Raw genomic sequence first — 22133 nt, forward strand, 5'->3', positions numbered from 1 at the left:
TATGGGAAAGAATGAGTTTCAGAGAGTTTGCAATCTCCTTAGAAGGTCTCTGATAATGAAGTGTGCAGGTGGATTTGTGGCCATCAGTGTCATACACCCTGTTCCCACCTCTTCCCTATGGCTTCTCCTGTTCTTGACTCCAAGACCAAGCTAAACAGGCTGTCCTGGCCTGGCATTCCTGTCCTCAGATCTTTCAGCTCAGCAATTAAATCACAGGTGGGGCTGGAGTATTATTTGAGTAAAACTGTACCAGATGGCTCACTTCTGCCTCGTGTTGGTACTGTTATGACAGCTGTACACATTAGTGGTACCCAAGCAGCAGCCTGATGGATTGGAAATATATATATCTATATTTATATGTATGTTATATATATATATATCTATATCTATATTTATATGTATGTCTATATGTATGTATATGCAAATACAGTATCACAATCTTCTTCAAAGGGTAGTGGATGATTATAAAAGCATTCATGATGGAGAAAGCCTACCTTTTCCACTGGACATTCCCCCTTTGCTTTGAAGCTGATAACATAGTTTTTACGTTTTAATTTGAAAGCCCAAAGTATCTGCAGTGTCATCAGTTAAAGCTTTCAGAGGGCACCGTGGGCTGGGCAGGAGGAGAAGGGGAATTGGGGCAGGGTACTGCTGGCAGCACTGGTGGCAGCTCTGCTCCCGGGCTCTAGCAGAGAATCCCTGAGCTCCCTGCGTGCACAAGTGAAGGAAAATGAGCACAAAAGCTGTGTTCGAGCTTAAGTTGTGTTTTCCTCTGCCAACTCCCCACCATCATGCTGGACTAAGCAGAGTCTCTCACTGTGCCCTGCCCATCACTGCTCTTTTGGGTCAGCCCATCCTGGAGGGGAAGGAAGGAGACAAAGTTCTCAACTCTTGACAGATAAGTGCATTAAAATTCCATATTCAGTGGGCCTTCCCTGATGAATTGACCATCCTCTCTTGTGATACAAACCTTATTGCAACACACAGCTCAGCACAGGGTCAGGAACTGGGAAGCTGGTTTTGGGGATCAGAGGTCAGATTAACCCAGAGGGGCTCCTTTCTGAGCAGCCTGAAACTGCCTGTGCACAGACGGGATGGCATCACAAACAGCTGTAATCCAATTAATTGACATGGCATGGGGGGGAAAATGGAGAGGAGGGGGGAATATGGTGGTGTCATGAGAGAGTTTGAGCAAACTAGTTTTTAGCCACCCCTTCAAAGAGCTGCTATCGAGTGCTTTATTTTTAATGCTTTAATTTGCTTTCCTCTTCTTGATTGTAATACCCTTCTTGAACTTTGCAAATAAAATGTGCTTTCCCTTTTGATTTTTGTCATCATCTCCCTGGCAAATTATCAGACTTTTAATTCTAAGCCTCCCTTCCACCCCCCCTCTCCACCTAGACTACCAGCAGGGTGAGAAGTTAATAAAGTATTTCTCCTGGATTTCCTGCTCTCCAGTGAATCAGCATTCTGCTCACAGCCCTGAACAAGGCATGTTAGATCACTTGTACTGCCTCTTCTCTTCAAAAGGAGAGAAATCAGATGTTAACCGAGGTCTGGGACTGGATAATTCTTTTACAACCTGGATTATACTAACCTCTCCTCTGTCAAAAGTCTTCTCCAGTTGAAGCAAGGTCATAACCCAGTGTCTGCGATGCAAAATGTTCCTTTTCCACAGGTATCTCAAATGACTGGAAAGAGAAGAGGTGCCTTTGGAAGAAAATAGGCAGTGCTGGAAACTAATACACAGCCCTTAATGACAACTTGCAAGGAAGTCATAAGTGCCTAGATGCTATCTATATAGAAACCACAACCTAAATCAAAACTAAGGACGTTATATTCTGGTCACTAGAAGGAATTACAATAAACAAGATGCTCCAAAATAAGACCAGCCAGCAAAGAAACAGAGGCAAACTGACTGTGGTACAGAGAGGAGAATGTCTCTTCCTCAGGTCTCAGCCACTGTGCCTGCCCGGGGCAGACCCAGCCGTCAGTGAGGATCCCTGCCCAGGCAGCCCCATCAAAGGCACTTCTGAGCAAAGTTATCCCCAGCACTTAACAAGAGTAAAACGGCCACAGGGTATCAGCAGCTGGGAAGTCCATGTCAGAGGTTTAACTCACTCGGTGGTGGTGAAACTCGAACATGATGCTGGGAAGGAAACTCCATGGGACATTGAAGGCAACAAAGTTGACCCCATCCCCACAGATAGGTTCTATGGGGCCAGAGAAACAAAACTTTTTTCTCAGGAGCATGGAGATATCTGTGAGGGCAGTTAATTGAACCAGTGTCACTGAAAATGATGTGGGTAATGACAGATAGCATCAACTCATACTGCTGTTTCAGTTACTGGAACAAATGAGAAGAGGACAGAAATAGAAACAAATGGAAGAGGAATTTCTAACAAAAAGGTCAAGAAGAAGGTTTTATTTTTATCTCTCCACTTTTCCTCATTCAGATGATAAGCAGCATGTGCCACCAGAAGGACCCTGTCCAGATACACAGCATTGGCACTGGTACAATGCTGAGGTCCTGGAGATCCTGGCATGGTGTGGTAAACACCCACCATTGTTTTCCCAGAGCCTTCCTCTTCATCCCATACCTAACTGGGGAACAAGCAGATATTGGGCACAGGCTGCCATGGCAGCACCGAGGGATCCCTCAGAGAAGCAGCACCAAGGCCCTTGGTATGCCTGCTAAACACTCACATCTAGTGAAGAAAATGAGGTGACATTTGATCTCTGCTGCAACCACTGGGTAAATTTCCTCTGACTTCTGGAGGACCAGGGTTTCACTCCGGGAAAATTGCATTTCCTTGGCTGACACTCCTTCCATATGTGTTGATTTGCCAGTCATTTCCATGTGTTGAGAAGGGATGCTGAAGCCCAGGTGTTACCTTACTTTACCTCCAAATGAAATAGAGAGACATGAGATAGCACAGAAGTACAAACCCCCAAGGATTCTGTCTTGCTCTCACTTGCTGGCTGTGCTGTCCTGTAAGGCAGCTCAAAGGAGACGCAGCAGGATGCTCACAGCATGCTCCTGAGCTGCCTGAGACCAGCAATGGGCATGTGTACAGGAACAAGGGAAAAACCAGCTCTGTCCTGGCTTGGCTTTGCTGTACATGGCAGAAAACAGCCAGATGTCCATGACGGAACTTGGGCCACAGCCCGTCTTGCCCATGGGACCCTGCCCAGCAGCTACCACTGAGACAGAACAAGAGAATGTCGAGAGCATGTGAGTGAAGGACCTCAGTGCTTTCAGTGACGCTGAGGGTTAGCCTATTTCTGGCTCATTCTGTGATAATGCAGCTTGTGTTTTAGATGCTTGCTTGCACTTAAACCTTTTAATCACTTGTTCATTAAGAAAAGGTTTTCAGGACACCTTGCTGAGAGGCAGCATCTCATATACCTCTGAAGAGAAAAAAAAGACAACCACTTATTCAAACACTCAAACCACTCAGATCCTAATGATAGAATAGTAATGAGGTTGAAGGATATTATCAACTTAATGATAAACTAAGAGATTTGGTACCTGTAACACGGGTTCATTCTTTAAGCCCCGTAGGTGGTTCCTGAAGGATATGTGAGATGTAACCTGTAGGGGCTGGAAATAGGGGTTTTTTCTGCTGGGAACTAGACCAACTAAATTGCATATTAAGAATGCTTTAGTGATACACTGGACGAGTTGTACAAGATGGTAAAAAAAAAACCCAACAAACCTAGACCTTCCTTGTGATGATTCATGGAATTTACAGAGGGAAAAATCCTGATGAGATGTGTATTATTTCCTATTTACCCCTGCACACATCAGTCTTGATGTGTAAAATGACATTCCTTAATTCATGCTGGAAGAAATGATAGTTTCAGTGGACATGGAAGTGAAATCAGTGACTAACCCCACCTTGTCCACAGTTATCCAGGACTCATACTATGAGCTGAACCCTCCTTGAGAAGCCTTCTTTTGCCATTGCTAAACTCCATCACCAGAAAAACGGGCAAAAAAACTCTCATTTGAGAGTCAGACCACTGCTGTAATTGGAATAGATATCATTTTTTTTTCTCTGCAAAACCCTCTGAAACTGAATGTATCAGTCTTTGCCTGTTCTGCTTTGGGATCCTCACTAGTGAGCAGCCAAGGTGCAAGGTATGGGATTGCCTGTCCTGCACTTATGCAGACTTTGCTCTGGCTGTGGTGAAGCAGGGAGAGATGCCTATGACATCACACCTACATGAATATTGCATTTGCTTTGAACTGATGCAGCTTTACATACTTATATATACAAATGTATTGATTAGTCAAATATAAAGAAAAATCTAATGCAGTGCCCGCTGAAGCAATTTGCCATTGTTTTAAAAGATCCCTTTCCTGACAGAGTGAATCATTTCTAATCCACATAGACATGGGCCATTTAGTGTGGTTTACCTTGAAGAGTGCTCCTCAGCTTAGCCAAAAGACAAACCAGCTCTGCTGGAGGCCCAGGGAGAACAGAGAACATGTAGCAGCAAATCTTGGCTTCAAAATCTCCCTCTCCGCAAATATAGTGCTATTTTTGAGGTGAGCTGATATCTGGTACTTGGAAGTCTGGCCCAACCATTTCTGAGCCATCCATGCTGTGAAATAACACATACGAGGAACAGCTGAGATGGAGAAGCCATATGAGGAGTGGCTGAGGTCACTTGGCTTGTTCATTCTGGAGAAGACTGAGAGGAGGCCTCACTGCAGTCAACAACTTCCTCACAAGGAAAAGAGAAGGGGCAGGCACTGAACTCTTCTCTCTGGTGACCAGTGAGAGGACCCAAGGGAATGGCCTGAAGATGTGTCACGAGAGGTTTAGGTTGGATATTAGGAAATGGTTCTTCACCCAGAGAGTGTTTGGGCACCGGTACAGGCTCCCCAGGGAAGTGGTCACAGCACCAAGCCTGGCAGAGTTCAAGAAGCGTTTGGACGACATTCCCAAGCACATGATGTGATTCTTGGGACTATCCTGTGCAGGACCAGGAGTTGGACAAGATGATCCTTGTGGATCCCTTCCAATTCAGGATATTCTATGATTCCATAAAATAAAACCAAGGCACATACCGCACCTTCCTGCATGCGCTTGCATGAGTGCATAGGTGGTTGTTGAGGATGTAGACGGATAGTCAGGAGGGGGTAGGCTCAATTGATTTTGAAACAGACTCCCAGCATGAGTCTAAAATTCTTAGCATAACTCTAAAATGCTCAGAGAACTGCATTTTTTTGAGAGAGGGTGTTTAATTTTTGCTTGTACTGTGTGGTTTCAGAGCCAAAATAGACATTATGAAATTTGTCTGATTGGGTAAAAAAAGCACATTTCAGTCAAACCCAACCTCCTGCATCTACAGAGAAGAGTGGCTTTGGAAAAGCTAATTTAAAGCTGAGGTTTCAACTCGAGACCCTTGATTTTTAGTCCTAAAGGAGCAGATGTGTAAATATACCCCACTGGATTGTACTAGATTGCATCAAGGGGCATCAGCAGTGGCTCTCATCAGCCCAGGATGGGCCTGATTGCACGGAGAAATGCTGCTGCTTGTGGCAGAGCTCCTGTGGGAGGCCCAGGTACCCAGAAGCATGGCTGGCATCCTCGCTGGGAGATGCTCTGCATGGTACCCATGTTATTGGGGCACCGCTGGCAGCAGGGGCTGAGCACATCAGTAGCTGTCACACCAATACTTGTCTCCTGAGACTCTTCCCAGAAAAATCACTGATGCCTCACAGCACCCTGTCGTCTCTCGTCTGTGATCTGCATCTTGCAAAACCCTGACCAGTAGCAGAGGGATGATGTGTCTGCACACACTACCAGGTATCACAGGGGGCTTTTCTCCAGGCAGGGAGTGCTTCCTTCTTGGGTGTGCTGTTCACACCAGCTCCCAGCACTACCTTTCCTTCTCTGAGCTCAGGCACATACAGTGCTACTGAAACACAGTTCTAGGGCACCTCATCACTGGTTTTCAAGGTCTGGAGCAAAATTTGTCAGATAAACACAACATTATTGTCATTAGTAGTTAATACAATAGACAGTAATTTTATTCTTTGAAAATGAAAGGGCACCAGCTTTTACTAAGGTCTTCCCCCCTCCCTCAATCTCTTGCATGTCTAAATTCAGACCTCTCAAAATCAGCTCTGCCTATTATGTGAAGCACTTCTGTAGAAAGGTTAAAAATGCTTCCCACCATCATGATCTATGGGCTAGCGTGCATTTATCTCCTGTACCAATGTTTAGTTTCTGCATACTCTCTGAGGTTCAGAGGTTGGTAACAGGTTTAGGCAACACTTTAAAGCAAAATATATGTCAATGAGAAGGGTGGGGGTTTTATCAGTTTCTGTCCTATTTGTTCTGCTGTAATTACTGTTATTAAAGATTTTTTAATTGTATGTTGTAGAACTCTTCTTTCTTGTCTAGTGCAGATCTGACACCCTGAAGGAGCATCAGCCAGCCAAGGCAGTTCCTTCTGTGATAGTGGGATTGTTATTCCCTGCAGCAACTCTGAATCAGTTTGCCTGAATTGACACTACGCTTTTGCTGCTAACCTGAAAGCACACTTTCCAGTTTAAAAATTTGGATTAAAACTATCAGGTGTGATTACCCAGCCCCTTTGTTGGCAACAAGGTGTGTGCATGAGGAGAAGCAAAGACAGGGCACACTGTAAGAGCAATGGGAGCGGCTCACACCTCTCACCAGGGCAACCTCCAGCCTCCAAATCCCCACCGTCCAAGACCTCCTTCCAAAATCATAGGACATTGAAAACCCACAGTTCAAAGTCTGCTTTATGGCTGATGTGTTGCTGCTCTTTTCTTTTACAAATAAATTAGTGGAGCAATGATTAATGAGAAGGTAGGAGGATGATGAATTCTGTAGTGAAATCCCAATTTAACTGAAGTGGAGTTTTTGCTTCCTGTGTAGCAGGAGTCCACATGTCAGCAGGGAAGCAAAATAGAGGATAAGGCAGCAGTTGATTATTCTTGTGTTTTTCACTGTTATCAGTGTGCCAGGGACTCCTCTCCTGGCTTTCTCTTTGCACCCACGGTCCTCCCTTGCTGCTGGAGGCTCATCGTGCTTACATACAGACAAACCCCTAAGACAGGACCCTGCTGTGGGATGCTGCAGCCCAGCTGTGAGTTTCTTTATGAAGCAGATTGCTCAAATGACAGAGGAATTTTTACCTTCAGAGGCTGCTTTTCCATTTCTGGTCACCAGACATAAGATAACAGGAGAACAAGGGAAGAAAGAACTGCAAGGTAGATGTGCCTGGCACTAGGCACTGCTCTGTGCTCTGAGTGTTGGTGTAGCAGGAGATACCCACAGAGAATTTGTTCCCCCATCTGTTCCTCTGTAGATCATTTTAAAAATTAACTTACTCTATTAAAAAGAAAATGTGATTGTTACAGTTAAGTGGCTGCAGTGCTAGAGATAGTTTGTCCTCCCCCCCTCAAACTATATCCAAAAATGCTCAATTAATAAACATTAACTTAGTCAGAAATGAATGAGAATAAGTTAAGATTTTGTGAAAAATGCATTTTATTTTGTGTAATAAACATTTTTTTTTCCTGGCCTATAATGTTGCAGAAGAGATAATTCCTCCCTACAGCACATTTCACACTTTCCCCATTTCAGACAGATAAGCACAAATGACATTTCGTGCTCAACTCATCTGATTTTAGAAAGCACTCCTCCATCAAGTTACACTACTTTCAGATAATTATTCTATAAAAATATTCTTAAACTAATCATATGAATGGAGAAAAAATACAGCCACATCAGCCAGACACTGTCTCCATGCCTGAAGAAGATGCAGAGGACAGAGAGCTGCCAGGGGCCTTCCACTGGTGGAGGGAGTGGACATCTGACAAGGTCAATATTTATGTATAGTTCACATGTAAGAGAATAATCATTAAAACCAAGGTAAGACAAATAAAAATAGGTATTAATGTTTCAAAAAGCTCAAAGGAGACTTATAAATCCATTAATTTTTCATCAAGACTGAATCCATCAGAGCCCAGATCCTTCTTTCTAATAAATTCAGTTGTCAGACTCTGAGTCCTTTACTGCAAATGCTGACAGTGCTCTCTGAGTACCCAGACTAGGCTCTGCTTTGGTAGAATTTTCTTTCTTTGTCTTTAAATTGATCGTGTGATAAAGCCTGCTGCTTGAGCAATGGGTCTTACACCAATTAAACTACCGAGTTTATCTTTTTTTTATTTCACAGCAAAAAATAATAAATGGCTACAGGTAACACTTTGTTGTCTTCAGAGCTAATCTGGGATCAGTTCTCTTATGAGAAAAACACTGCCTGAAATGAGATGTGAGTTCTGCCTTGTTACACTACAGAGCACAGAGCAGAGTAGTAGTGCTCCAGAGAGCCATTTTCCAAAACAGTTTCCTTGCAAGTATTACAGTGATATCTCGGGCAAAGCGAAATGTAGAAACATCTTTGTGAAGTTATCAGTAAATCTGACCTTGGAACACTGAGTTTCCGTCTCCATTTCACCTGATATTTTCAACACCTTTGGGTAAATCGTACAGGAAGGTCCCCAGTCATGCTTGCCCTGGCTGATCTTGTATTAAATCTTCTCTAAAGGTTTTTTTTGCAAGATGTCACTGTAGTTCTGTGTTTCTAACTTCTCTGATGGCATCACTGGTGGAAAAGTCACAGACCTGTTAGTATCAATCCTTGCCCTTCATTGGGTTTGCAACCTAACTTTGCACAAATTAAAAGACATCATAGAATCATAGAATGGTTAGAAGAGACCTTAAGGACCATTTAGTTCCAGTGCCCCTGCCGTGGGCAGGGACATCTCCCGCTAGACCAGGCTGCTCAAAGCCACATCCAACCTGGCCTTGAACACTGCCATGGATGGGGCATGCACAGCTTCTGTTCCCAGGTGGTGTCTCACCACCCTTGGAGCAAAGAGTTTCTTCCCAATATCTAATCTACTCCATCAGTTTGAAGCCATTCCCTCTTGTCCTGTCATTACATGCCCTGGTAAGAAGTCCCTCTCCAGGTCTCTTTAGACCTCTTTAGGTACTGGAACACTGCCATGAGGTCTCCCTGGAGCTTTCTCTTCTCCAGGCTGAACAGTACCAGCTCTCTCAGCCTGTCTTCGTAAGAGAGGTTGCTTCAGCCCTGATCAGCAGCCATTAGCAGTCAGAACAACCTTTCATTCTGCAAACTGTAAATAGCCAGGAGTTTGTGAGCATTTCTTTTCTGCTTCATGACTGTACCTCTATGCATGGGCTGCTATGCTTCACTTGATGGCTCATCTTAAATCCAGTTAGGTGTTAAGGATGGTGCAGGACTTGGTGGTAGCAGCCTTTACTGTAAGCAAGTACTACAGAAGGCTGTGCTGGTTCCCTTGTGGCTTCTGGGTGGCTTCTACGGAGGAAAACTTTAATTCAGAATCACCTTGGCACTGATTCAGCTTGGGCAACACCTGAAAGTTCAGCCAGTGAAGATATCTGGCACTGAATCTCCAGCCCACCCGGTGCAAGAGCCCAGCTCAGTTAACTGCCCCAAAGACACGCAGGAGACCTGTGGTGAGACAGGCTTTGAGTGTACCCTCTTAAATTTAGAGAAACACATCCCCTGTTAGTCTTAATTTGACTGTTCATTGTGTCTTTTTGCAAAAAACAGCAGAGGTGTCTTCACGGACCCACCTCCCTCAAATCCACAGCTCAGAGCAGCCCTAACTCAGGTGACCTGCATGGACAGAAAGCCCTGCCCTACCTCTCACCTTCGTCCTCCCTCCAGTGCTTCCCTGTGTTGTCTGGTGGGTCCAGAGGTCCCCACCTTCCTGTAGCCACCACCATGGCGTTCCCTGTTCCTGCACATGGGTGCAGCCCCCCACCAACCCTCCTCCCAGGCGGTGCAGCATGTAGGTAGCAGCTGGTTTAAGTATTATATTCCCAATCATGCAGGCATAGAGAGTGAAGACTACTGGGGTAACGAGTACTGAGATGTGATGTATATGTATATGGTATATTTGAAGCACAAACTACAGGTATTCTTAAGTGTATGTGAAAACTTTTATTATTATTCAGCCTGTTCAGAAAATATATAGATAATAACTCTAATAAAAGCTATGTCAAATAAAGATGTGAGGGATAAAAATTCCTGTGAATTTTTAATCTGAGAAATAAAGAACGCAGTGTTAATATAGCATAATTGTTTCATTAAATATTTAAAATATGCCTTCCATACTAAATTTGTATTTTACCAAATATCTATTCCACTTATAAACTAGTAACACATTTTATGAATTTTACATACAGGCAGGAGAAGCTTCCTCAATAAAAAGAACTTAATCCTTACATATTCAGCCTCTTGATCAAACATTTCCTTTTATATCAGGATACATTTGGATAATTCATTATAATTTATAAATTTTCTACTTAGAGATAATGCAATTACAAATGTTCCTGCAAATCTTTCTTACTGCCCTTACATACCATTTCATTTAAATATCATTCTGTTATTTACAACTGCTTCATTTTAATAAGAAAAGATGCTCACAACCAATTATTTAATTGAATGGTGCTTCTCAACACACTATTCATCTCTCTCAAAACAATTTGCATTTTGTGTATTTGGAGCAGATATCAGAAAATATTATTGTAATTTTCTCAAATAACATTTTTGCAGCATGCCACTACTTGGGGCAAGAGCTGATACAACCATGGAAATCATTAGCCTCAACAGCCTTAGCAGGGTAAGGTAAGGTTGATCCTTTATCAGATAGAATAAATATCTTACTAGACACAACTTCAGCCAGCAACTGCTTTATGCCCCTGAAAACTGAACTGACAATGTTAATTTGGATGGGGCTTGTATATGTGTCTAATTTTTTTCCTGTTCTCAAAAGAGTGGGCAAATCCACCAAAGTCTTGCTGGGATGGAAAGCTTCTCAGTCCCACCATATGTCAGTAAAGACATCCATAGAGTGCTTATTTTTATTATTTTTGTCTTTATTTTTCTATTTTTTCCTTTTTTTCGTTTATATTTAATGACAGTCCAAGTTGTTCAAGGAGAAGAAAAGGAGCTGAACAATGCATTAATATTGTCTGTAGGCAAACAACATCTCTATAGTACAGCAACATCCTTCCACAGAATTTTGGCATGGGTTTTTTTTATGGTGTGTTTCAGTGGTTTCCCCATTTCCAAATCATTAAACTATGTGTGAAATAGCAGTTCCAGGAGGCCATCTAGCATGGGCTAGCAGAGGTGGTATTTGTGCCTTGATGCTCTTTGAAACACCAGTGTCAGGTTGATATAAAATATCCACATTGATGCGATCATATTTTCTTAGACCAAGGGGATGTGCTCAGACCTCACTTCTGCAAATACCAAGGCAATTGGTGAAGGGTATTACACAAGATCTCCTAAATGAGTGCCTAATTTTGCATGGTTGTCTGAGCAATTGTTACCGCTTCCTATGGGCACGTGGATTATGAAACGTCTTTAATTAACTCACTATACTACTGAGGTTTTTTTTTCTACTTGACCCCTCCCTCATTAATTGCTCCTCAAAATCCTGCTTGTCCTCATCATCAATGCGTGACTGTCTTATTTATTGCACACTGCTCACACCCTGCTCTGAAAGGAGAATTATTCATGCCTTCCTGGGCTTTGCTGCAGCGTGTGGTATCAGCGTTTCACAAACATTTAACTGACTCTCGTGGTGATTCTGACAAGATGAATTATCACTGGAGATGGTTCTGTGTAGACAACCAAGGCACTGAGCAAAAGGTCTAAACTACCCACGAAGTCAGGGTGGAAGGTTTGAAATGCCTAAGGCTTATCATTTCATAGTACATCATATTTTCTACAGCACTTTATAGGCTCAGAAAATAGCTTCTATTGATTTGAGATGTAATTGTGCATGCCAAGTACTCCTTCAAGCCCAGTCCAAAGACTCCTAGCTGGGTACCACAACATGCAAATTGCCATCTCTGAAAAGCTTGGTTCTTATGCCTTTCCACAATCACTAAGGGATTCTGTGGCAGCAAAAAGGCTAGGGTGAGATCCTAGGCAGGGATTCGGCAGCACCTCAGCGCAGGCCTTTCCCTGCCCACAGCTCCATGTCCCAGGTGCAACCCATGTTCAGCCTACGTAAGAAATGAGATGCTGAGAACTGTTTATCTTTCTTCACAGATCTGATCAAGCCCAGAAGAAAACCCATGGTTTGCACAATGCCTAAACATTGTATTCCACAATCCAGTTGTCCTTTGGAGAACACAGTTTGGCCATAAGATACTGTAGATGTACCACAGTCAAATGAGAGTTGTCTGGACTGTCTTAGTTCAGGCAGCTTTCAATGTCTGAGGCATTTCCTTTATTAGCTTTAAGACACTGGCTTTTTCACGCAATCTTCTGCATTATTTTTCTAAGGAAGATATTAAAAAATTAATCCCATCTTTCAACATCAGATAACATCCTTGTGGTCCATTTGCATTGGTGGGAACTTCTACATTCACAACTTAAACCTGCAACACTGGAACCAGCCAAGTAACTGATAAAAGTGACAAGATTCTGTGGACCCAGAGTAGAAGAGGGTGAGACAGGTGAGGTTTACAGATGACAAACACAGCTGGAGAACTGCAGAAGTCATGCTTTGGGAACACATTGCAAACTCTGGAGGCCTGTGTCACTTCCTTAGGGGCCAGCCACAGGAGCAAAGCTACTGAGAGCACTGCAGACAGACACTTCCCCCTTTTTGCCCATTTATACAGGCACTCCAGGTAAGTGTCAAACGAAGACCATCACCACCAATGTCCCTGGGCTTGGGAACACTCAGGTGCTCAGTCACCATGGTCCAGGACACGGGAGGTAGCATTGCAGCATGATGTGTGAAGTTGGTTCCTGGGGAGATTTTTAGCTGTTCAGTGGGACAAGTAGTTAATAAGCAGACGCTTATTACACAATGGAGGGTTTTTTTCATATTCTTGATCTTTAAACAAGTCTGGAATGGGGATGGTAAAAAGGATGTCCTAGAAACAAGGACTTGCCTGCAAAAAAATTGTCAGTCCTCATCTTGAAACTTTCAAATTTCAGCTGAGAGATACGTATTTTTCCCCAGCTTCATTCTGAGGGGGGAAAAAAGTGAGCAGTAAACCTACAGCACAGAAAACTTTAATGCAAATACTTAACACTTTTCTATGTACAGAAAGGAATGTTTTATCACAGTAAATACCAGGTCTTTTCAGTAAAAGGTAATGACCCCAATGTCTTCTGTAATTAGAATAACTTCTATAGTCTCAAATAGTTATTTTAAATAATAATATTTTCTGAGCAACTTTGATTGATTAAATAATGGGCAACAAGCAGGAAACTAGAAAGATCAGTGAATTAATGGTAAGCTATTTGATATGCAATCCTAAACCTGTGAGCAGGTGAGTGTGGCCCTGTTTTGGAGCGTGAGGCCAATGCCATCCAGTAGCATGACCTCCAAGTGAAATCTATCACAGAAATCCTTTTAGTATAATATTTCATCTTATACCTTTCTTTATGGCCATAGTTCTCTGACCAACAGCATTAAGTTGGATTTCCTGTAGACACACAGCACAGACAGATGCTGGCTTCATTGGCATGACCTCTCTTCCCTTCTTGGTCCCCTATTTTCATGCAGATTTGTGGAATATGCCTGAAAAGCCTCTGGCAGAATTTGCTGGTAAAAGTTCAAAAGTTAAGCAGAGAGGGCAAATTGACATGAGAAGGTCATATGCACTTTTATTAAGGAGGTGGAGCTTGGAAGGTGCGTGCATACATGGGCACTGTACACAGAACACAGCTGGAACAACTGGAGCCATGCCAGTTGACACAAGCAGAAGATCTGGCATATAAAATGGGTAATGTGCAGAGAGCCCAAACAGTTTGCTTTTCTTAAAGCAGTGTAACACTTGAAGTAGATTTCTAGGGCATAATTGCTGTAGCTACTCCATGTATTTATTATCTTTGCACAATAGCTGACTCCAAGACTAAATAGAATGGGATATCATTTCTTGCACAATAGTGATGTCTTGTTAAATTATTCACATTATTTATTTGACAGATACTAATAACCATTATTTGGTATTCAAGAGAGAGACAAAATTGGCTATTTGTTACATTCCTCCATTATCTAATATTCATAAAACATATGTGATGTAAAATGTCTTACTGATGGATGGCCGTCTAGGATGTGTTTACATGTTCTGTTTTATTAACAGAGAAAACTGCTACTGAAACTTATTTACAACTGTCCCCCAGTGCTCAGATCAGAAAACTTGATTTCTAATCACTGAGCCTCCTTCTTCCACATTCAGAAAATATCCTAATTTGGACCATGTCCCACTCCCACAGCACTCCTTGGTCTTTCCCCGTGTGGCTGCCAGCCTGATCTCAGGTCTGCTAAAATGCGGGCATTGGATTCATGCTGTGACCCCTCCACAGAGGGCTGAGATCCCTCAGGAGGTCTCACTTATCCCAGAGGTAAATTGATGTTGACATTTGTCTTCAGAGATGAAAACCTATTATATGAACATCGACTGTGTTTTCCACCCCAGCCGATGGCCCACCAAGAAATCGTACCCCACGTAGGCTCAATTCATATGACAGAATGGGCTGCAGGCAGGATTTATTTTCCCATTGTCAGTTCCCATTGAGGCAAGGGGTATTTACATGTGTTAATAGACATTAGTCATGTAAATCCCCAGTTCATCAATAGGAAAAAAGGACTCTGAAAATTGTTAAATCTGATTTTCCAGAAGATTAGAAACAAGCCACGCTTAATCGGATGCTGCTATCACTATTCCTTTTTTTGTTTTTAAGAATGTTATTCTGATTATTCAGCTATAATGACCCAAATATATTCAGTTATGCAGAACAATGAAGGGAAATCACATGTCCTTGATTCCCTGACATGCTCCTATGGAAATAACTGATTAAATCTTTCAAAGCAACATATTTTCTCATCCTCCATTTTAATCATCACATTATACAGATTACATATATTCAAAGGTAAAAGCAAAAATTTAGTTTAAAATGCCCATCCATCAGCTTCCTTGTTTGATTTAATCTTTTAAAACCTGCAAACAAGTTATCAACTGATTCTACAACCTTGAGCAATGAACTCTCACTCTAATTAGCAAACAGGAGCAAACAAATCCTGAAAAAGAAGAACCAGTCTAAGTTTCCTTGCCAGGGCAGTCCATTCAGGGCAAAGCAACCAGCGTGTCAGGTCAAAAATGGGAAATCCTCATATTTTCATTAATAACTTAGGTGTTTATTTTACTTGCAGGTAAGCCCAAACTAAATGGGTTTACAAGTTGGCTGAAGGTTGAGATTAGAGTTCAAAATTAACTTGGTAACCTCGGGATGTTTTCTCCAGCAGGAGACTCAATCCAATAAACGTAATAACAAGATAGGAATAATGCACTGCACAAGCAAAAGAATGGTCAGGCAGCACTGCTGCAGAGAAGGATGTGGGCTTGAAGGGGTTTTTCAACCCAAACATTAGCCCTGGTGCTGTGAAAACAGCCGAGATGTGAAACCACCCCTCACAGAAGAATCAAATCCAGTCTTAGATACTGTTTCTAAGCTTCTACTGTTTGTTATCTTAAACTACAACATTTATAGGCAAGAACTCATTTTTTTCTTTATTATTGCCTCTTTATGTCACATAGCACTATGGAGTTTGTGTTAAAGCTAAGGCACTCTGTCAGTGATGAAGATGAAGATATTTATGGACTCCACATCCCCAGAAGGAGTCCCAGGAGATGGTGAAGTTTGGCCAAGTGGGGCATGTGGGAGCCACAGGGAAGGTGACCTTCCTCTTCCCCAGCCCCTGCAAAGCCCAGTCCAGCTCATACACAAGGGTGAGAGCAAAACTCAGAGCATGTCATCAAAACTACTGCTTACAGAGACACATCCCTGTGCTTTCCTGAACACTAAGCAGACAGTTTGGTGAAAGACCTGTCATCACCTTTTGGGGAAGCCAAATATGCTGTGTCCAAAGGGTCATCCTCATCCACAGATGTACCGGCTCTTCTGAAGGACTCTAACAGACCTCTGGTATCAATTCAACCTGTCTGTCTGGTCTTTTTTTCATCACACTGCCCGACAATTTACTTGGAATGGAAGGCAGACAGACAAGATTGTGGTTTCCCAAAGCTCTTTATTTTTAAGAGAGTATCCTATTTACCACCCCCATTTCCTGGCACATGACTGATGGAAGGCAGGGCTTACACATCGCAGCCGGTAGTTTGGCAGTCTTGTAATTGAGTCTCCTCAGGAGCCCAGGCTGAACCCTAGCTGGACCAGGTCATTTGCTGCTATTCGTTTCATCAACTTGCTCTAAAACCTCCTCTTCTGACAGTTCAATCTGAGGCTGTTTCTTGCTCATTCCCTGTCAAAAAAGCTGTGGTGTGGGAAATTTCCTGAGGCTCCTCTTCAGCAAACACCAGCACAGAGGGCTGGTCTGCCTCTGCTCCTACGGCCCTGTCATCTCTAAGTGCTTCCATTACCCTGTGGTCATCTCTCGGCCCTACGTGTTTGCTGGCAAGTGGCCTCTGACTGATGTAGTTGAAAACTGTTTTATTATTGGGCTTTATGCCTTTTACTAAATTATTTCATAAAAATTAATTTTGGCTGCTTTTACTATGGGTTTGCTTCTGTTTGCAGAGCTTATGCTCTTCTGTTTTCTCTGGTTTGGACATAACCTACATTTCTTAAGGCCATCTTTGATTGCCTTCTTTATCCAGCTGCTTACCTTCTCCCTGGTTTAGTTCCTTTTTTTAAACATTTTCTGATAACTGGAAGTACTTTGATGTGACCAGGTAGCCTTTTGAGATAATCTTCTCATCACCTGTGAGCACTTTACCCTCTTGGCTGTTGCTTCTAATTTCCTTTTAACCAGCTGCACATCACACTGGTCCCTGCGTGAACTGCACACACTGGTTTCTCTCAAGCACCCAGATGCTCTACAGGCCGCATTGTTGCTGCACCTGGTGGACATCTCCACCAGACGTGATAACCTACCCATCTGCTAAACAGTCTGAGGATGGACACCACCACCTTCCCGCTGACCTCCCTCCTTCACTCTGCCGTACCCACAGTCCTTGGAGAGGGGTTTGGGTAAGAAGGGAGAAGACTGTTTCTTCTTACCCTTTCCTGCTCCTCCACAGCTCCATGACACCAGCCCAACAAAGGAATGAGACGGCAAACTACTTTGCAGATGGAAACCAGCCTGCTCCATTGCAAAGTCTGTGGTCACAACAATTACCTCTTCACAGCCTCTAATTTTGACTTCTGTAAAGTCTTTCATGATGCTCGCTCACTTAATATTAATCTTCAACATGCAATGGCTCATTTCTTAACACCCGTGCAACTAGACTCATCCCCATGTGCAGGAGTGTTCAGTGGCTTCCTGCGCATTTCACAATGCAATAAAAAATCTGTTCCCTGCTCTTAATGACTTTGTGATTTATTGATTTGCCTATCTTTCCTCACTTCAGCTCACTGAGCTTCATTTATTCCTTTTGTACATCAGCTGGGGAAAATAAACAGCACATGCCTCCTTTGCAAGCAAACAAATGCATGATGGTGATACAACAACAAAATCATCATTAAGAAAAGTCCTTTCTTCAAGGTATTCGCATTCACTACTTTTTTGGTAGCTTATATAACCAGGTCTACTAAATACTGAGTAATTAGCCCTGCTTGGGATTTCTCCCTAATGCCATTATCCCTAACAACACTGGCAAAGATTTTGCTTCATGTACAGCCTTCATTGATTGTGTAATCACAAACATATTCACGCAAATTGTCTCCTGAATGTTGGAAGAAATGTCTTGGAGTAAATTACTGGAATTCAGAAAACTTCCAGCAGAAAACTTCTCAAAACTTATTCCCTCATTATCTCTCATGGCTATCCACAAAGCAAACTATTCCCCTTTTCCTAAACAAGGCTGCACTTCCCAGCTCTGACCCCGAACCACATTCCCAATTATTTCCCTGAGATCAAAGGCCTAACCACCTCTGAATTCACAAGTCCCACAGAGTCCCTCTAGACTTCTGGAAAACCATGCTTGTTCAAGTCATGGGTGATGTGGCCATGGTAAGATGCTCTCTGTGCTCTGTTCTGCTCTGGGTATTCATTCATTTCTTGTATGCTAGTCAGTCTCATATAGGAGAAAGGGAATTAAAAAAAAATTAAAGGTGTTACTATATGCCCCCTAGTAAACCTTTGCTTTCACAATATAACAGACACTAAAAACAACTCACAACACACAAACAAACAAAGCCAACAACAACCGAAACCCACCAATGTTAGGTAAGTACCAGGACAACTCACTGAACAGGTCTTGTAGCAAAGACTGGGTGAGCCAGTTCCAAAGTTGGTGAAAGGATCTGTACCCTGAAAAAGATGTGGTGGCTGTGTGGACATGCAGCACAAGGTGAGGTGCAGTGAGATCAGATGGGAGACAGGGCTGATACACCCCCTGGCTAAGTATGGGACAGTTGAGTGATGGCTCTCATTGAGGCTTACATACCCATACTCTGGTTTCAGAGGGCCCAAACTTGTGCAGAAGGGTCATTCTTATTAAGTTCTCTTTTACCAAAGCCCTTCAGGTCAGCCTCCTAGCTGATCAGGGCAGAGTACTGAGGTAGGCAGCTCAAAGCCAGAAGTAACCTACAATCACATTATTTCATTCAAGAATTGCCTCTGACTATTTGAAAGATTTTGTCTGTGGAGGCACTGACCACCCCTACACTGAATAGAAGCCTCTTGGGATACTTGGGATCCCTGGGGGGTGGGATCAGACAGAGGCACGTGTAATTGTTGCAACTCTCCCTTACCGAAGTTCTGCACTGAGTGTATCACCCCAACCACGTTCCCCCAGCTGCTCTTGTGTACACCACACCTCACCAAGGACACCAAAACGGTCAGGGGGAAAACTAACATGTGGGTACACATGTGACAGTTCAGATGACTTGTACTGCAGGGTCCTTTTCAGTAACATGCAACAAACGTAGAAGCAACAAGTGCTGGTTGCTTCTAGAAAAGATTGTCTGCAGCCTGGAATGGGTCCTTCAGAGAAATCCAGGGACCCCAATGGCCAAGGACAAGCGGGTAACTTTATTAAATTAAAAAAAAAAAAGGTGACTAAGAACATCTGTATGCAGAACTGGTGAAACCAAACTGGGAATAGTGAGTGTACTTCTGACACCCATGTGACTAGAAGTATTTGGAAAGGGTCAGCAAATATACAAAGAAGAGAGCCCCAGATCAGCTCAACAACCAGAGAGCTGTTCTCTGGTGAAAGGCAAGGAGTTCAATCTGTTTAGCTCATCAGAAAGTTGACTGCGGAATGATTTGATAGACAGCAGATAAGCTCTCTGAGGGAGGAAAAACATTAGGTATATAGGAGCTCTTTTAACCTCATGGAGGAAAGGGGCAGCAAGTATCAAAGACTGGATGGTAAAATCAGACCTGTTAAATACGAAATCTGGTACACATTTTTAGCACTAAGGTTGATGGGCACTGGGAACAAACTGCCACAGAAAGTTATGGATTTCCTCGCCTTTAATTATTTCAATGAATTATTAAAGTTTATCTGAAATATGTGCTTCAGGCAAACAAGAACATCCTGTGCTTCATACAGAGATTAAGTGTGTTACACCGAGGGGCAGAGGAAACAAGAAGAAATGAGAATAGCCCTCTGACCTTGGATACAACCACCAAAACTAACCTCCTTCATACTCTTAGGGGCTCTGGTTGCCCCCTCAGAGGAGGAAGACAGATTTTTGTGGATGGCAGGTGAGACCTGGGGGTCTGTACGTCTTATACAGGAGGGCTGTGATAACTCTGCTCCTGGACTTATTTCTATGCCTGAAGACCTTTGGCAGCACTGCACAAGGCAGGAGACATCTTTTTATTTGCATTTTGGGTATTTGCAGAAATGTCTCTTCAACTAGCCTACCCTTCTGACACACATCCACTCAACTGTCACTGATTGAAATACTGTCTTGTGGATTTTATTTCCTTTTTTTTTTTTTTTCTATTAAATAATCAGCCTTGTGTATCTGGTTCTGTAAAACTAGCATTATTTTGTAGGACTTCTGCTGGTGTTTACTTGATTACCCTTTAAAACTCTCCTGACCACCAACATGTCAAAACTGGTGTTCACAGGCTGCAGGTTTCTGTTGGATGGATACACTCAACCAACACTAGCTGGCAGCACCAGGTTTGCTGCATACATTGGCATATTTAAGCCTTTATTCATACCAAAGTGCATTTCTGCTGTTCAGTTGAAATCCTATCATCTTTACCCTTGTAAGGCTTTTCTTGGCTGAAGATGCAGTTGTTTTTGTCGTTCCCTTGCCAGTCACAACACAAAAGCCTTATTGACTACTCTTGCTGGAGCAAAGAAAGATACCAAGAGAGTTTTGCTTACCGTGTAGGCTTCAGTGCATAAAAGACTTGGGCTGATACCATTTTCAGCACAGTGGGAGCCAGGGCCGCTGAGAGCCTGGGTTAGTCATATTAATTTTAAATTTTTTATTATTGCACCTACTACAATTCATCCATTGACAAAAATAGTTCTTTGTACAGACACTTTCAATCCTGTTATTTTCACCTTTGGGCAGCCAGTGTCCACAACTCTGGGAACTTGGAACCACCTCTGGGAAAACAGTTTTCCCCTTCCAAAAGGCTGAGAAAGTTGTTTCTCACCACGCTGAGGAGGACCCTGGCAAAAGGTGCACCTGAGGTGGGGATACAAGGCAGCAAATGCCCCATGGATGCTCTTTGGGCTAAAACCCCAGAAAAGACACATCTCTTGCACAGGGAAATATGCTTTGCATATCCTGCAAGCTCAGCTGGGGACCCTTGCACTGCCTGGCAGCTGGCATGAGCTGGGGACAACCCCAGCTGCAGATCTATGCTGCCTCTCAGATGTTGTCCAGTACAACCTCCTGATCCATATGTAAAATCACCTGGCTGAAGCTGGGTGGCATTTCTCAGCCAGGCTAACTGGCCTGGCCCGGGCATTTGCTTCCAGCTGAGCTGGTGAGGAAGCAGGTCACAAACACCTGCATTGTGCTGGTCCCTCAACACCAGCACAAGGATGAGTATGAGCCCTCTTCCTGATGGCAGAAGGGAAGAGGGAAGCTTAACGTGTGGCAGTTGGGTCGATACATGCCGAGTCCTGACCATTTCTCACCATTTGCTCACTGGTATGTAGGCAAATGAAAATACTCCAACTTGCAACTGGGAACTGCTGATGTTAGCTCTGAACATGAGGACAGATATAACACGTCAGAGGAAGGTCCACATGGCTAATGGCAGAAGAGCAATGTAGGGTAGTGCTTCTCCTTTAGATACTCAACCTCCAGACAGCTCAGAGGGTACCTGAGGCTGAGGTGCTGCCTTCATATTTAACAGCCTTTTTGAGGACTTCTTCCCATCAGTCTACCTTGGAATCCATGTAATTTCAGAAGCACCATGTCCTAATTCTTCTGCTGGAAGAGGCACCACAGACGTAATTCTTGCTTTGGAGGCAAACCATACCACCAAGATCATAAGCCTACAGCAAGCTTTGGCCCTTCCAACGAACCAGGTGGCAGAGGAAAAGGAAATTGAGACTCGACTCTGACAACCACCTTTATTCCCTTTGCTGAGCCGCCTCCAGCTTTGGCTGACTGTCAAGCTCTGCAGCACAAAAATTTTGAGACCCTGTACATGTAGCTCATGTGAGCAGCTCTTCCTACAGAAAAAGTCCCTTGCAAGCCAGGGAGCTGGCCCACAAACAGGTTTTCCTTTCATCATAAAAGGTTACAGGTTCAGGCTCTAATTCGTTTGATAATTTTTTTATTGTGCTGGCCAACATGCTAAAAAGAGATTTATTCATGAAAAGGACAACGTCAGCATCTATTCCTTGTGCAAACAGATGAGAAGAAAAATATCTGTAAACAGCAGAAGTAAGACAGAAAGCACGAAGAGCAGCATACTAAATTACCCCTGCCATGTGGGTCACTTTGGAGCATGTTTTTATTTTATTAAACAACCTCTGCACAAAGCGTGTTTTGCTTGACTAAGGCATCATACATTGAATATTAAAATTATACTGAGGCTCTTA

The sequence above is a fragment of the Empidonax traillii genome, unplaced genomic scaffold (assembly GCF_003031625.1).
Source record: "Empidonax traillii isolate 1590-97213 ecotype Southwest subspecies unplaced genomic scaffold, ASM303162v1 scaffold19:size3308961, whole genome shotgun sequence".
NCBI lineage: Eukaryota > Metazoa > Chordata > Aves > Passeriformes > Tyrannidae > Empidonax > Empidonax traillii.